Source organism: Dermochelys coriacea, chromosome 2 (genome assembly GCF_009764565.3).
Source record: "Dermochelys coriacea isolate rDerCor1 chromosome 2, rDerCor1.pri.v4, whole genome shotgun sequence".
NCBI classification, from domain to species: domain Eukaryota; kingdom Metazoa; phylum Chordata; order Testudines; family Dermochelyidae; genus Dermochelys; species Dermochelys coriacea.
In genome coordinates, this window is record NC_050069.1 from 179,359,803 (window position 1) to 179,365,957 (window position 6,155).

At 40.2% G+C, this 6,155-nt stretch overlaps 1 long non-coding RNA gene across 2 annotated transcripts in view; it reads right to left on the reverse strand.

Moving 5' to 3' along the window:
* Positions 1-6,155, reverse strand: part of LOC122458892 — a 70,243-nt gene that overhangs the window by 36,293 nt on the left and 27,795 nt on the right. The window lies entirely within an intron of this gene.

Genomic DNA, 6,155 nt, shown 5'->3' on the forward strand with positions numbered 1-6,155 from the left:
CATTTGCAAATTTAACACCATTAATTTGGGCATGAATAGGGACTGGGAATGGTGGCTCACTACAAAAGCAATATTCCCTCTCAGTATTGACACCTTCTCATCAATTATTGGGAGTGGACCACATCCACTGTGGCAGTATATTTATGCCTGCATCTATAATTTTCACTCCATGCATCTAAAGAAGTGTGGTTTTTTACCCACAAAAGTTTATGCCCAATTAAATCTGTTAGTCTTTAAGGTGCCACCAGACTCCGCGTTGTTTTTTTGGATACAGACTGATACGGCTACCCCATGATTTTTTTTTTTTTTTTTTAAAAAGACTGTCAGCAGTCTGATGCAGAACTTTGCCTTTTTGTTTTCACCCTGGGGCCCAGACCCTGCAAAGTACCTCAGGGTGTAATAAACAAACAGTAATAATCATCAACACTGATCCTTCATTGTTCATCAAAGGATCATGAAACACACCCAAGGAATCTGTTTCATGCCAGTGCTTGGGTTGAAACTCACCCAAGGTCAAAGTTGTCATACTGAGCAGAAGTAAGTCTACATCACCTTGAAATAAGTCTTCTACAGCCAATACCACTTAGCTGAAGGTTACCTAAATGAGTCACTTCCTCTCCCCACCTACATGTGTCTCTCCATTCAAGATAATCAATTACGTTCCTTGACTGGAGTCTAAGAAGAGCAGCAAGAGTTTTGCTGCTGAAGACTTTTGTCCTTGCTATGGTCTGCTCCTGTGTGTTGCTCACACTGCTGTCCACATATGTAGGCCCATGACAGCAGCAGTTGGAGAGCCTTCACTTGATGTCAGTTTTATGTTGATATTTTTTCATTATTTCTCCACAGATGGCTCCTCACAAGTGCATCTGACCCAACCTCAACTATCCATCACCAGGTAAGAAAGTAATGCCACAGAAATTGACTGCTGTGTTTCTGTATCTGGGGATTTTGACAAGGCTCCTATTCACTGGTACATACAGAGACCCAGTACAGCTCCAGAGCAGATTCTGTTTATCTCAATGCAATCTGTCTTTGACAGAGAGACTCAGATAAAGGAAAGTTTAATACTGAAAAGACCGTCCAGTCTACCTGTACCTGACCAAAAACAAAATAACCTCCAGTGACATTGTTACTTACCATTGTGCCTATTAGGGAGTTGCACAGTATTAGAAAACTGTAGACAGCCTGTACAAAACCCCACTTTGCATTCTTATCCACAGCCTTTTGAGTTTATGAGGCCACTGTGACCTCTCTAAAAATTTTCTCAGCCTGAAGCCAGCTTCAGAAACTCTTCTTCGGCTTCTGCAGCTAGATATGACCACCACCTGCTGATTTAGTGTGCATTTTCCACATAAATCACTAAAACTAGATCATCATCCTTTCGCAAGGAGTTTCACAGGTTGACTGTATGTTGGGTGAAGAAATGCTTCCTTTTGCTTATTTTAAACCCGCTGCATGAGAAGGAGTAAATAACAATTCCTTATTTACTTTCTCCACACCAGTCATGATCGTTATACCTCTATCATATCCCATCTTAGTTGTCTCTTTTCCAAGCTGAGAAGTCCCAGTCTTATTAATTGCTCCTCATATGGAAGGTGTTCTATACCCGTAATCATTTTTGTTGCCCTTTTCTGTACCTTTTCCAATTCCACTATATCTTTTTTGAGATGGGGTGATCATATCTGGAAATCATTTTCAAGATGTGGGCGTACAATGGATTTATATGGAGGCAATATGATATTTCTGTCTTATTATCGATCCCTTTCTTAATGATTCCCAATATTGTTAGCTTTTTTGATTGCCGTTGAACATTGAGTGGATGTTTTCAGACAACTATCCACAATGACGCCAAGATCTCTTTCTTGAGTGGTAACAGCTAATTTAGAGCCCATCATTGTATATGTATAGTTGGGATTGTGTTTTCCAATGTGCATTACTTTGCATTTATCAACATTGAACTTCATCTCATCTTGTTGCTCAGTCATCCAGTTTTGAGATCTCTTTGTAACTCTTTGCAGTTTGCTTTGGACTTTACTATCTTGACTACTTTTGCATCGCCTGCAAATTTTGCCACCGCACTGTTTAGCTCTTTTTCCAGATCATGTATGAATACGTTGAACAGCACTGGTTCTAGTACAGAACCCTGAGAGACACCACTATTTACCTCTCCCCATTCTGAAAAATGACCAATTATTCCTACCCTTTGTTTCCTATCTTTTAACCAATTACCGATCCATGAGAGGACCTTTCCTCTTATCCCATGACAGCTTACTTTGCTTAAGAGCCTTTGGTGAAGGACCTTGTCAAAGACTTTCTGAAAATCTAAATACATGATTATCCACTGGATTACCCTTGTCCACATGCTTGTTGCCCACCCCTCCCTTCAAAGAAATCTAGTAGATTGGTGAGGTATGATTTCCCTGTGTGACTGATCATTCTGTTCTTTACTATAGTTTCAACCAGTTTGCCTGGTGCTGAAGTTAGGCTTCCCGGCCTGTAATTGCCAGGATTGCCTCTGAAGCCTTTTTTGAAAAAAAATGGGTCACACTAGCTATCCTCCAGTCCTCTGGTACAGAAGCAGATTGAAATGATAGGTTACATACCACAGTTAAATATAAAATTGCAGAACTACTGAGTTCCTTCAGAACTCTTCAGTGGATACCATCTGTTCCTGGTGACCTATTACTAGTTCAGTTTATGAATTTGTTCCACAACCTCCTCTAATGATTCCTCAATCTGGGACAGTTCCTCAGATTTGTCACCTAAAAAGAATAGCTCAGGCTGGGGAATCTCCCTCACATCCTCAGACAAGACTGATGCAACAAATTTATTTAGTTTCTCCACAATGGCCTTATCTTTCTTGAGTGCTACTTCAGCACCCTGATGGTCCATTGGCCCCACTGGTTGTTTAGCATGCTTCCTGTTTCTGATGTACTTAAAGATTTTTACTGTTACTTTGAGTCTTTGGCTGGCTGTTCTTCAAATTATTTTTTGGCCTTCCTAATTATATTTCTACTCTTCACTTGCCAAAATTTATGCTCCTTTTTCTTTTCCTCAATAGGATTTAAACTTCCACTTTTTAAAGGATGCCTTTTTGCCTCTAATTGCTTCCTTTACTTTGTTGTTTAGCCATCGTGGCACTTTTTTGGTCCCCTTAATAGGTTTTTTTAATTTGGGGTATACATTTAAATTGAGCTTCTATTATAGTGTTCTTATAAACTTTCCATGCAGTTTGCAGGGATTTCACTTTTGGCACTGTACCTTTTAATTTCTGTTTAACTAAACTTCCTCGTTTTTGTGTAGTACCCCTTCCTGAAATTAAATGCTACCTTGGTGGGCTAATTTGGTGTTTCCTCCTGCACAGGAATATTACATTTCATTTTGTTATTACTAAGCAATCCAGGTATATTCACCTTTTGGACCAGATCCTGTGCTCCACTTAGGACTAAAATCAAGAATTGGCTCTCTTCTTGTGGGTCCCAGGACTAGCTGCTCCAAGAAGCAGTCATTTAAGATGTGAAGAAACTTTATCTCTGCATCATGTCCTGAAGTGACATGTACTCAGTCAATAGGGGGATAGCTGAAATCCCCCTTTATTATTAATTATTATTATTGAGTTTTTTATTTTTATAGCCTCTCTAATCTCCCTGAGAATTTCACAGTCACTATCACCATCCTGGTCAGTAGAATGTCCCTACTGCTATATTCTTATTATTCAAGCATGGAATTACTACTCAAAGATTCTATGGTACGGTTTGGTTCATTTAAGATTTTTACTTCATTTGACTCTACACTTGCTTTCACCTATAGTGGCACTCCACCACCAGCAAAAACTATTCTGTCCTTCTGATATATTTTGTACCCTGGTATTACTGTGTCCTATTGATAATCCACATTCTATCAGGTTTCTATGATGCCTATAATATCAATATCCTCATTTAATATGAGGCTCACCCACCTTAGTATTCAGACTTCTAGCATTTGTATATAAGTACTTTAAAAAATTGTCACTTCTTAGCTGTCTTCCATTATGTGATGTAATTGAATTGGACTCTTTCATTTGGCTGTTTCTCACCAGCTCCTCCCTGCATTAATAATCAATCATCATCTTCTATCCTCTCCTCCTTACTAAGATATAGAGAATCTCAATTAATAGATCCTCCCTTAAGGGATGTCTCTCTCTGAGCCACGTGCTCCTCCACACCTGTGAGTTTTCCTGCAGCCTTTAGTTTAAAAGCTGGGCTGACTGGGTCGAAGTTTGTCATCAGTCTAGAGGAGCATAACACCTGGGATGAAAATCCTGGCTCCAGAGAAGGAAATGGGGCCAGGATCTCACCCCCATAACTGCCTGAAACTACAATCTCCCAATGCAGACGTCATTCATCTGCTGAAACAGGAAGCAAGTGAAAGTAAAAACAGGAGCTTTGAAGCCAGTGCACAGGAGCAATAAAATATTTTCCCAGTAACTTGGGCTCATCCTTCAGAGTATCCTCCTCAGTTATGGAGCCTCATGTTAGTGTCTAGAGATTCCAATTAGGGGTTGACCCAATGCTCACTGAGATCCACAAATGTCTTTCCATTGACTTCAGTGGGCTTTGGATCAGAACAAAAGTCATCGAACGGCACTGCAAACCAGCCTGGCCGCTAACACCACATTTTGACACTACTCCAATGGAAACAGGAGTAAGTTTATTTAGGCTGCTTTTCTGCTGTTTAATTAGCTCCTGAGGCACAAAGAGCTTATTGTTCACTTGATAAAAAAAAAAAAAACCACAGTTCTGTTCTGAAGAACCAATCTTTATTTAGTCTCTGATGCCAGTTCAGCAGAAAACACATGGTGTGACAGCAGGTTACATTTTGCTTGAACTGATATTATCCTGTATAATTTCAATCTTAGCATGAATGTTCAGGGAACTTCCCAGCATAAGAGTCCCTGCCCCAATGATTTTACAGTCTAAGGTGGGTTACTAGAGCAATGAGGATAAATGGAGTCAGATTCTTCAGAACCTGTGGGAAAAGCGTATGATTGCAGGTACTTGAAAGAAGGGCAGAGGTGGAAGCATAGCTTATTGAATAAAACTACAAAGACACAAGAAAACTAATGGAGCTACAATATAGAAAAGACATCATGGATTGGATTAGCTCTGATCACAAGAAAACAAAGAGGTGCTTAAGAACAAATTATGTTACTCGTAAATTAGTTTGACAAGAACATCGTAGTGTAGAATTGGCCCTTTTTCAGAACTAGGACAAAACTGACTGTAAATATACAAGAGCAGGTCCATCCTATCTCAGTAGAGGGCATTAGCACACAGATATATTAGCCACTTTATAAGACTCAATTCATGTAACAGACGGAAAGTATCACACTGAAGAAAGAAGTGGTATTCCACTACTTCACATCTGGGAAACTCAGCGAGAGCAGGATCCTGGGAAATGCTTAATATCTTCAGAAAGGTTTCAGCGGTCTCCTGGCCAGATGTCCCAATTTTATAGGGACAGTCCTGATATTCAGGGCTTTGTCTTATATAGGTGACTATTACTCCCTACCTGCCCTGATTTTTTACGCTTGCTATCTGGTCACACTAACTGGCAACAGTACCACTCAGGAGAGCATCTCCCACATTAAACAGGGAAAGAAAATAGCCCCCAAGAAAATTAGTCTTCACTGTGCCAGCAACATGGCTCTGCCTATCCCTTCATCTTTGTATTAGTTACAGTCATAGCTAGGAACCCCGTCACAGATCTGGTCCACACTGCACAGGGCACTGTACAAACAAGTTTACATCCCTGCCCACAAACATCTTGGTACTTCCATCACTTATGTGTGAAATGCCCCTACACAGAGAGACACACACACACACACACACACACACACACACACTAATGGCCAAACCACTAGCCCTTCTCTTTCAAATCCCTCTCAAGACCCACTCCTGCTGCAACTCCTACAAGAAATCTGCCAGCAAATGATGACTGGTTGAGGAGGGAAGAGGGAAATGGTGTATTTGAACATTAAGTACCAAATTCTCTGCTGGTGCAAATGGTTGAAACACCATTAAAATCAATGGACCTGAGCCAGATGTTACCAGCAGAGAAACTGGCTTTAAACATTGCATACATAGTGTATATGTTACTGTTTCTTTTTCCACAAC